General features: G+C 39.3%; 1 pseudogene; it reads left to right on the forward strand.

The window, feature by feature from the left end:
- LOC102008226 overlaps nucleotides 1-8,487 on the forward strand; it is a 21,820-nt pseudogene extending 13,333 nt beyond the window's left edge.
- The last annotated feature ends 3,511 nt before the right edge of the window (nucleotides 8,488-11,998 follow it).

Raw genomic sequence — 11,998 nt, forward strand, 5'->3', positions numbered from 1 at the left:
CCCCAAATTCACATTCCCAGGGGAAGTCAAAGGAGGTGACATTTTGCCTTATTTCAGCTCTCATACAGTACACAAATGTCATTTCACCATTTTATTCAGTGCCACTTTTTCCACATTTTTCTACTTCAGTGAGCTTTGCCTTGGCTAGTGATTTTACTGTTTAAAACCACTCCCACATGTAGTGCTAAGGTTTTACTTACTATCTTTAAGAAGGCATCTGTGACGGGGATGAGGGAAAAGAAAAATAAAGAAGGAATGGAAAACTATATATATTTATATACACAAGATAGCTAAGGTAATTGTACTACTAATTTCTATTGGTTTATTGAAAGGAACAGTTAATGTGTAATTGTTTGATCAATCATGTGCCTATATCTGGTTATCTGAGTAACGACTTTGAAGATAACAATATGTACAACAATATGTACAGTAGAACAACCATTGTTAATTTCCCATCACCTTGCTTTGAAATTCTGTATCATTTTTACTGTCTTTATGTTGTTTTGTTTATGTCTCTGTTTTTATTACTATGTTTTTGTTATTTTCTCTTTAAAATTAAAAAAGATATATATATGGATAGCTGAGATAAGTGTATTGCTAATGTCTATTGGTTTATTCAAAGAAATGGTTAGTGCTTAAATTTTTTTCTGTTGACCAATTTTGCATGCTTATATCTGCTAAGTGGAACAACTAATTTGAAGACAACAATATACAATATAGGGCCAGGGATATAGCTCAGCAGCAGAAGAGCCTGCCTGGCAAGCTCAAAGTCCTGAGTTAGATTACTGGTATCAGAACAAAAAAAAGATAAACAATATACAATATAACAACAATTGCTGAATTCCTACCATCATTTTTAATGAAGCTCTGTATCATTTCTAATGTTTTCTTATTACTCATTACTGTCTTTAATTGTTTGATCAATCTTGCATTCTTATATCTGATAATCTGAGCAACATTTTGAAGATAACAATATGTAATATAACATCCATTGTTAATCCCTATCATCTTGTTTGGAAATCCCATATCATTTTTATTGTTTTGTTTTTTGTCTTTATTGTTGTTATTTTGGTTTTTTTCTCTTTAAAATAAAAAAGAAGGCATCTGCAATATGCTTTTGGGAGAAAACATGTATGAAAGATAAACTCTCAATAAGCTTGAGTTACAGTGCTATTGGTCATGAGTTCCATGCTAATAACCCAACACTGATATTAAATAAAGTGTCTTTAAATAGAAGCACATGAGGTTATATTTTGATTAGCTGACAAAAATCTTGTGACCAGAGGCCCTCAGAAACCTAACCCTGTATTTTCTCCAAGGAGCAGTGGTTCCATATTCACTAATCATTTTTCATAGTATCTTTATAGACTATAACTAATATAAATTAGAATGAATTCTATGTACAAATAAGTCAGAGAAGCCTTAGGAACTTTAATTTTTAAAGCTGAATAAATGAACCTGAATAAGAACTCTCTCTGATAGTTGTTTGCTTATTCAGTCAACCTACACATTGTTTACTGTGTGCTGGCCATAAAGTGAGGTTGAGGCTCAGAAAAGGATACCCCCAAGTGTGGTGCTTTAGCCCTTTGAGTGCTTTTAACTGAGGAACATCAGAAAAACTCAGAAGAAAAACTTCTCTCTACTCTTTTCTTGCTCCGCTGTCTCCTACCCCTCATCCTCACCCAAGCAAAGAAACCAGAATTCTTCCCCCCAGAATTGGTCACTGAAACTAAAATCCATTTTCCGCAAACCAACCCATAAAACCTAAACATATTATTCTAGTCTTTCCCTAACTTTCTGTGGAGGAGTTGGTCATAAAAGAATGCTCCGACTTACCTTGTCTGAAAGTAGATTTTGAGACCCTCATTGTGGAAGGGTCCTGCCCTGTGTTCAGGAGGAAAAAATGCTACCCAAAGATGCCAGAGAGTCTGAAAAGACAGCTCTTGCTGAGTTCCCCCACTCAGTCTCCTATCTCAGGTCATACCTTTTTTGGCCCATGACATTTCTACACAAGCTTCTACTCGTCATCTAACCTAAGAATAAAAGTGGACAGTTTTCCCTAGGTCTCTGGGTCTTCAATTGGAAAGCTCCCAGGTCATGTAAACTTGGAGTAAACAAATCTACTGTTTTTCTCCTGTTAAGCATTGTCATAGAAACACTGACTGTGACTCTTGTGAGGTATGAGGAAAGACAGCACAACTTCTCTACCTATACCGTGGTGTACAGACATTGTCTTGACTTTCTGGACAACAGCCTAACAGAAGGGCCACCATTTGTACATTCTGTGTGAAGTACAACCTGAACACAGTACACAGACCTAACCAAATAACCACATGAATAAATTAATGATCACAAACATGGGTAAGTGCTTGGAAAGAAAGAACGTGGTTCTGTAACAAAGAAGACACCCAATGTACTTGGAAGATGGGCTATGGAGGAGGGTATTCTGGTCAGGCATAGGAAGAGGAGGTGATATTCTATGGCAACTTAGGTAAGAATATGCCACAGAAGAAGCAACAGGGGGAAAAGGCCAACAGTCCAAATAAAACCACACAGATAGGCAGGGGATGAGCCATTCAAGGCTTTTTAAACGAAGAAATGTTGTTTTTATTCTGAGAAACCGCTAATGAGCAGTGGTCAGGTTATTTAACTTAAAAATCATGCTGGCTAAAGCATTTAGCTAGAAGGCAGAACAGGGTGGTCAAGATCAATGTAGGAAAAACAAATTACCACAACCTCCCAGAAGTGTTCCTTCAGTATAATTATACCCTACAAGTACCCAGATGTAAATGTGAAGACTTGACCCTGCACTGAGGGAAGAATGATGAGAAAATTAAGCACAGCCGTAATCAAAAGAGTTTTATATCCCTTATTCTAAATTTATAAACAGGGGGAATATGGTGAATTCTTTCAATTATATACAGTGTCTGAATTTCCTTTTAGATGCGTACTTAATCTTCTTTACTGTGATGCTTCTTGCTTTCAAAAGCTATAATTGAATCTCCTTTCAAACACATAGTTCATCTTGTTTGTCCCCATCCCCCATTTTCGTAGTTTGCTTGTCACTTTTTAGATGAATACTGTAAGCATTCTTATGAAAATATGGTCTTCCTTTCTCTTACCCCCAAGCAATTTCCAGAAAGTATGGAGGTGGCCACACATTAACAGTAACCCACACAAGTCCAGATTTAAAACACCTAGTGTTTGACTGTGGCTCTCCCCTTCCCTTTTCCCATATGAAAGTTTATAAAAACATGCAAAAGTTGTGTTTCAAAAAGAAAGGTGAGGAAGGGTGGGAAGAAGCTACAGCAGGAGAAGGGGGGAAAAGGAAGCGCTACTCATGTCCTTGTGTGATCTTGATTTGACCAACAGCTGTAAACACATTTTTAAGGCAAGAAGGGAAACCTAAATATGCACTGTACATTACACGATATTGTGACATTTTGTTGAGTGTGAAAATACCATGGTAGTAAAATATATATATATTTATATTTACATATTTATATATGTAAATACTTATCATTTAGTGATGCTGTGTAGATTAACTAATGGGCAATTTGTAACACCCAGGTGAACCTAGTCAGCATGGTGCTGGGTGTGGAAGGCCCACCTGAGGACTGTTGCCAACAGCATAAAAAGAACTGGAAGGGAAGATGGTATGCTGTTGATTCTCCTGGAAAAGCTGGTTTTCCTGACATGAACTAGGCTGTTCTCATTATCAGAGGAGCTCAGGACCTCGCTGTTACTGAGGATGGCTATGGTTCTCTTGTGTGGCACTCTGGTCCTTACCTTGAGCATCACTTTCTAGCTCCAGTGCAGATCCCTCAGCCTGCTGGTGCAGAGATCCTTCACCCTTTCTAACTTCCACCACTGACCTTTGGATCTACCCAGTGCAGATCCTTGATACAGATTTGCATGAGACAGTGTTGTGGGCTCTGGGCCTCCAGTTGGACTCATGGAAGACATTGCCATGGGCTCCAGGACATTGCCATGGGATCCAGGCCTTCAGCTAGATTCTTTGGGTCTCTACAGTATGGACAGATTTTCTGCACTCTTCTGTGCTTGGCTTTTTGGGTGAATACCATAAAATAAACCTATAAATTATGTGTCCTCTATTAAATTGTTTCCCTTGCAAACCCTGACTACAACAGATGCATAGTCAAGCACTTACGTATAAACTGACATGACACCTTGGATTTGCTTTCTAATACTCCAGAAAAGGGATAAAATAAATGAAACGTGATTGACAAACATACTGACAAATATTTTAGGCTGAGCTGTGGCACAACAGAATTCATTATTTATTTTCTCTACTCATGTATACACTTGAAAATTGAGGTAAAGGAAATAAGACAAATTGCAGTGGCCTGAGGAGTGACATTGTGGTTCTGCTGTCTCTAAGTCTTCAGTTTGTTTTATAAAATACTAAGCTCTACTAAGCTCCATAGTAGAGAATAAAGCAATATCCAGGGCTCTTATAACACTAGAGGTACAGACAAAGATGATAAGCAATGATCAAGATGGACTGGTGGACTAACAACAATTTCTTTGTAGTCCAGACATGACTTGGGGAAGTAAACCTGGTCAGTGACAGTACTTGCAGTGTTCAGAAGAATGAGTGCACAGGCTCCACATCCAGGCTTTAAAGGAGGAAGTTTTGCCTCGAAACTGGACAACTGGGATCCAAGAAATTAGGTGCATAAATACAAATAAATGCTAATATCAATAAAATACTTCCCTTGAGCTGTAGACTGTTCTAAGCTCTTTATATATCCTCTAACCAGCTGTGACTAAGTATTATTATCCCTACTTGATAAATGCAGAAACTCAGTGCTATGGTTTGTGTCTTCATGTCACCCCAAAAGCCTCAAGCAGTCATAGATGGGGCTTTTTCAGAGGTGCCTGGATATAGAGTGTGTGACACCGGTATTAAGCATATGTGTTACAAAATTAGTCCACCGATTGGTTTGGTACCCACCCTAAGCTGGGTAGCCTAGATAGAGTATAAAGGGGCAGAAATAAGATGCTAATGTTGCTTGGACTTGCTTGCTTGCTGCTTTGGCTATCTTCTGCCAGCCATGAACTCTTTCTCCTCTATGATGCCCCTCTGCCATGCCACGCTGCAGTGGAGCCAACCAATTACAAACTGAAACCTCTACAAACTATGAGGTAAATAAACCTTTCCTCCTTTAACTTTTGGTGTCAGGTATTTTGACTCAGCAATGAGAAAAGTGTTCCTAAGACACTCAGAAACAAAGAGATTCTGTAACTTACTCAAACCAGCTAGAAAGTGGAAGAGCTGGAATTCTAACACAAATGATCTAACTTGAAAGTTCATGCTTTTGACCTCTATTCTGTACTGACATTCATATTCATTCTCATTCTTTCTCTCTCTTCCTCACCCTATCAGAGTTAAACATGTATTGCTTATATCTTTACTTTCTAAATGCACAAATACAATTTCAAATAAGTTCACTCCTTAAAAATCCTCAAAATTTGAATGTAAGATTTGACCTCAATTAAATAAAAGTCCTTTCTGGAAGCATTTTTGATTCATGCTCATGAAAGTGCACTCTAAAAATAAAAATGGCTTATGAAATAGAAAATGTGACAGTTAACAGGAAACACAGAAGGAAATCCCTTGCATGGCGTCAGAGACCTCCTGACACTACAGTACAGAGATGGGATTAACAGTGTGGGGAATTGCCAAAAGGATTTTCTACCCCAGTATCTATGCCCCTTTTCAATATAAATTTACAGTTCTTCCCATCAAGAAACAGAATCTATTTCTTCATTGTCTTGCATCTGGGTTTGGCTATGGGGCTTGACTTAGCTAAGGAGACACTGACAGGTTTGATACAAGCACAAAGCCAAACACACATGGTCTCTGAGGACTACCTTCTTGCTGCTTTAAAAATCTTGAGACTACACATGAATTGAACCCCAGGTAGCCTGCTGGAAGATGAGAAGCTATGCGCAGAAAACCTCAGCTCTGCCAAACTGCCAACCACCACATATGTGAATGAGGCCACTAACTGACCAAACTCACTGGAGCGAGCTGGCCTAGACCAGAAGATCTGCCTGGCTGACCCAAAGAATTATGAGCTACAGAAAAGTGATTATTTTTAAACCACCAATTTCTGAGGGGATGTCACATGATCAAAGCTAACTGACACAGACCTGATTGTTTATTGTTCTTTTTTTTAACCTGTTGTTCTTAACCAAAATATGTCTACATGTCATTCCAAGAACTACATAGCTGCATTAAAGGAATGAACTAATAAGATTTGGAAAAAAAATTTTAAGAGCAGAATATATTTATTGAGGGAAAGAAAGCTTCTGTCCTAGAGAGGGATAGAAGGGGAGCCAAGTGAGTTGCCAAGGGCCCTGTCTTTTCTAGGTGAAAAATCTTTAAATTTTCTTTATAAATTTTTATTTCTTTTTAAAGTACTTTTAAAAAGTATTAGAGGAAACTTGGTGTTCAGTTTCAAATAATGAATCATTATGATTAGATGTGCCCATGTGCCCTCAACTGCAACCCAAAGAATATAAATAAAATGGGAAAGACTGCTACTTCTCTTGGTTGGCATGGTCCCTTGGTAGTTCCCTATAAAAGGTTGATAGTAGGGTATAGGCGACTTCCAGGTGGATCACCTGATCCCTAATCAACAAAGCACTAATTTTTTCTTTAGTATCTTAGGACCACTGGGACTGTGGTTTTTAACAGATAGTTTAAAGCATTACAGATAATATTTAGACATCACTTGGCATTGAATTTAATAGGAATTCAAGAATATTCTTGGTACTTATCTTGAAATATACATTTCAAGACAAAGGCTTAAAAGAACAGTCTATCCTGAGAGGAAAGGCGACTCCAGGTTCAGCAGAACCTGAAACAGCTGTTATTAGGAAGCAGCACAAAAGCAGTCACATACAGAGTATCTTTGGAAAGCCTAGACTTCCTGCCTGTCACTGTTGCCAGGAGAGTTACTGAACTTGATCACAGACTGTCCTATGAGCTCGTAACAAGAGAAAGGAAAGTCACCCAAAATACTTGCTACATCTCCATTTTTGTTTGCATCAGCACTGATCCAGGTGAATAACACATTAGAAAGACAGATTTGCTGTGGGAAATATAAGGTTAGTAACCACTCGTGCAGACCTTGAAACGTTCTTAATGTGACAACCAGCTCTTACATGACCACCGATAGGGTCATTCTCTCTTATTTTTCATGGCCCATAAGACTTTCTTACAATTCGAATGTCACTGAAGTCAATTTCATCATCGTATCATTTTCTCTGTGTTGATATTGCTATGGAGAACTGAGCACGGTCGTTGGATAAAGGTAACATTTTTATTATCATTCTCTCTAAAGCTATTTCTGACTATGCAGTTTTTTACAGTACTGGGGTTTGAACCCAGGACCTTACACTAAGCTATACCCCCAGCACATTGTATTTCATTTTTTAAATCCTATTTTATTGACAAGGTCTTGCTAAGTTTCCCAGGCTGGCCTCAAACTTGTGAACCAGGCACCCACGCTGCAGCCACTGCAGAGTAGAAGGTGGCCAGCCGCGCCTCCCTTGTACGCCGATCTTGGCAAGTCTGCCAGGGATGCCTTCACCAAGAGCTACGGGTTTGGATTAATAAAACTGGATTTGAAAACCAAGTCCGAGAATGGATTAGAATTCACACACTTGGGCTCAGCCAACACAGAGAGCACCAAAGTGACAGGCAGTCTGGAAACCAAGTTCAGGTGGACAGAGGATGGCCTGACATTCACGGGGAAGCCGAACCCTCAGCACTGAGATCACCATGAAAGATCAGCTTGCGCAGGGACTGAAGCTGACCTTCGATTCGCCCTTCTCACCTAACACCGGGAAAAAGAATGCTGAAATCAAGATGGGGTAGGAGCGGAAGCACACCAAGCTGGGCTGCAGTGTGAACTTCGATATCGCAGGGCCTTCAATGCGCGCTGCCCTGGTGCTGGCCTACTAGGGCTGATTGACTGGCTGGCTACGAGGTGAATTTTGAGACTACAAAGTCCAGAGTGACCTGGAGCAACTTTGCAATTGGCTACAAGACCGATGAGTTCCAGCTTCACACTAATGTGAATGATGGGACAGAATTTGGTGGTTCAATTTACCAGAAGGTGAAAAAGAAGTTGGAGACTGCTGTCAGTCTTACCCGGACAGCAGGAAACAGTAACACTTGCTTGGGAATAGCAGCCACGCATCAGGTGGATCCTGATGCCTGCTTCTCCGCCAAAGTGAACAACTCCAGCCTGATTGGTTTAGGGTACATTCAGGCCCTAAAGTTAGGAATCAGACTAAGACTGTCAGGGCCAGGGATATAGCTCCACGGTACAGTGCCTGCCCGGCAAGCACAAAGTCCCAAGTTCAATACCCGGCACCAAAAACAAAACAAAACAAAACAAAAAACTGACACTGTCAGCTCTGCTGGATGACAAGAATGTCAACAACTAGGACTGGAATTTCAAGCATAAATGCACAGTGTACAATTGTTAATTTTAAACTATTTTGTAGCATAACTACCTTCAGAATTTAGTTTACCTTTTAATGTTGTATATCTAGGGTGCAAGAATTGCTAAAAAATCATGTTAGACCCCCAGGTTAAAGATGATTCAGCTTTAAGGGGTTACTGATTCAGAGGTACAGAAGAAATCTGATCCAAAAAGTACCAGTCCTTTCAGGTGTAGATGTGGAAGAACTTGGTGGCCCTTCTAGAGATGCCAGATTCCTTTTCAAAATATTTTAGATATGGGGTTGGGGATTTCACTCAGCGGCACAGTGCTTGCCTGGCAAGCGCAAGGTCGTTTGATTCCCGGTACCAGAAAAAAGCCAAAAAACAAAAACAAAAAAAAATATTATAGACATGATTACAAGTGGAAGCTGATAATGTGTAGGCACTTTCCAAATCTGCATCAATGAATGAATTTTGACTTTCTGAGAATTAAACCCTGTTTCTTAACCCTGATTGATTAAGGAGCTCACAACTTGATGGTGTGTACAAACTCATCTGGAAGGGACTGTTTTAGACAGATGTTCACAGCCTGTTCCCACTTCATCCCCTCCCCACCTCTTTTACACCAAAAGGAGTCTACAGGGTGCAGTAACTGTTTCTTTTGTGCCATTTCGGGGTGGGAAGGGAGGATGTAATGAAGCAAATCATTCAGGATTTCCTTTTCATGTAGTGGTTTTTTTTCCCTTGTACCAGTGTATGACCAGCTGCAAGCTAGGAAGTCTGCATGACTGTAATCACACGTGACAATGCTAGGAATCTAAATTGGGTGTAGGTTGCATTCTTACCATTCAATGTATTTTTCAGCAGTTTGGTGGGTACATTTTGCAGTCTTCCATTTTGTGGGGAATTAGACCCTCCCCTTCAAATGCTGTAATTAACATCACTTAAGGTAAACCTTGAATAAAATATTGAAACCTCAAAAAAACTTGTGAACCAGTATGCCCAATTATGATTTTGCAATTTTAAATGTTATTTATCTAATAATATATAAGTAGATAAGGTCTTTTGAAGCTATAAATAGAATACATTTAGGAAATACATGTGGTACTGTTAAAAAAGAATAGCTCTCATGAATTACAGTACATTTTTCAGACCCTCTCTTCAAATTTCCAATCACTTTAACTTCTCTATTCCCAGCAGATAATCTCACATCCTACCACATAGAGAAAAGATATTGTCAGATGAAAAAAATTTCAGTTTTCTTTCCTTCTTCCCTTCTGTTATAATTAACTCTCCCTTCCTATTTAAAACTATCCTTCCTGCGTTCTAGATCTCATCCTTCAACATCTTAAGTCCTTCTCACCAGTAATTCCCAGCCCATCCTCACACCTACCCATTTCCCATCTCTCTTCTACTGCTTCCTTCAGGTAAGCATTTAAACATGTCTGAGGCTCTCTCTACTGCAATGGTTAATTTTGTATGTCAGCTTGACTAGGCTAAGGGAGACCCAGATAGCTAGTGAAATATTTCAGGCGGGTCTGTAAGGGTATTTTCAGAAGAGAGCAACACTTGAATTGGAAGACCAAGAAGACCCTGTCTCACCAGTGGGTGGTCATCATCCAACCCACTGAGAGCCCATGGAACAAAAAGGCAGAAGAATGAACTTGTTTTCTCTGTGCCTGAACTGGAACATCATTTTCTCTTGCCCTCTGGCACTAGTGTGCCTAGTTCTCAGGCTTTCAGACTTAGCCTAAAACTCAAGTCACAGGCTGTCTTGGTTCTCAGACCTTCCAAATTAGAGTAGGGTTTACACCATTGGCTTCCCTGGTTCCCAGTCCTTTGGACTGGAACTACACCACCAGCTTTCCTAGCTTGTAGTTTACATACACGGATCTAGGGACTTTTTGTTCTCCATAATTGCATGAGTGAATCGTTCATAATAAATAAACATCCTGTCCTATACATCCTGATTCTCTGCACAATCCTGATACCTCTGCTGTCTTACCAAGCAAAAACTTTTTGTTCTATCTTTCTTCCTACTCTGTTCTCCTTCCTCTACTCCATTCTCTTTTCTTCTCCAAAGGGTTAATTAGTAATATGTATGTGTCATCACGCTCTCCTCGCAGTCTGGATTCTGTTCTTACTGGTCCCCTGAAAATGTTGTCACCAAGGCTGAAATGATCACCATGTCACCACATCCAGTCAAAACAGGGACCCAGAAGAATCTCCAGAAGGAGTTTAAATTGATCGCATTACAATTGCCCATTTTCCCTTGGGCAAAACTGGAAAATATAAATATTGAAAAAAAAAAAAAAGCTGTTACCTTATCACAAAAAGTCTAACCAAAAACAGCTTGCAGGTATATCCAGAGAATAACAAAAACTTCACAAAGTTACATGTTAAAGAACTATAATATGTAAAGCTTGCTAAGAGATTTGTACTTGTCTTAATCTTTAATGATTTCCATGCAGCAAAATTAATGCATACTAGCTTAATGACTAAAATAAAACAAAGGCATACAAAGAAAACAGTCTTCTGTACCTAGTACCACCCCGTTTTCTGGTCCCTGATGAAACCAGTGTTGAGCATTTTCCTCCTCATCATCAAGTCATACACAAGCATGTAAACACAAACATAGCACTTTCTCCTGATTGCTCGTTAGTTTGATTGGATTTGGTTTGGGTTTTTTTCTTAAATATATTTAAATTTATTGTTACAGCAGCTTTAGGTTCACAGAGAAATTGAGCAGAAAGAACAGAGTTCTCATAGTCCATTCTCTCACACACACAAACTCACACGTGTACACAAAACCTCCTCCATGATCAGCATCCTGCATTACACTGGTAAACTTCTTACAACTGATGAGCCTACACTGACAGTTAATTTTCATCTAAAGTCAATAGTTTATCTTAAGGTTCACTCAGAATTATACATTCTATGGATTCTGAAAATTGTATAATGACATCTATCCACCATGATATATTGTACCCCATAGTTTCACTGACCCCGTCCCCTGTGCTCTACCTGTTCACCCCTCCCTTACTCCTAAGCCATGGCAGCCACTTACCTTTGCACCATCTCCATGGTTTTGCCTTCTCAGAATGTCATATTATTGGAGCCATATAGCTGGTCACTTTTTTTAGACTGGCTTTTTAAATTTACTAATAAATCTTTAAGTTTCCTCCATTTTTCTTTATGGCTTATTTCTTGTTAACATGAATAACATTCCATTATTTAGATGTACCACAATTCACTTATCTAGTCACCTACCAAAGGACATCTTGAGTGCTTCCCATTTGGGCAAATATGGATAAGACTCTATAAACAACCATATGCAGGTGATCCTGTGGATCTACTTTTTCAACTCATTTGGGGAAATACCAAGGAGTGTGACTGATGGATCAAATGATCAGTGTGCTAAGTTTTGCCAGAAACTACCCGCACAGCCAGGCACATTGATACACAGCTGTAATTCTAGCATTCAGGACACTGAGGCAGAAGGATTTTGACTTT

The sequence above is a fragment of the Chinchilla lanigera genome, unplaced genomic scaffold, assembly GCF_000276665.1.
Source record: "Chinchilla lanigera isolate Chin_1 unplaced genomic scaffold, ChiLan1.0 scaffold00018, whole genome shotgun sequence".
Classification (NCBI taxonomy): domain Eukaryota; kingdom Metazoa; phylum Chordata; class Mammalia; order Rodentia; family Chinchillidae; genus Chinchilla; species Chinchilla lanigera.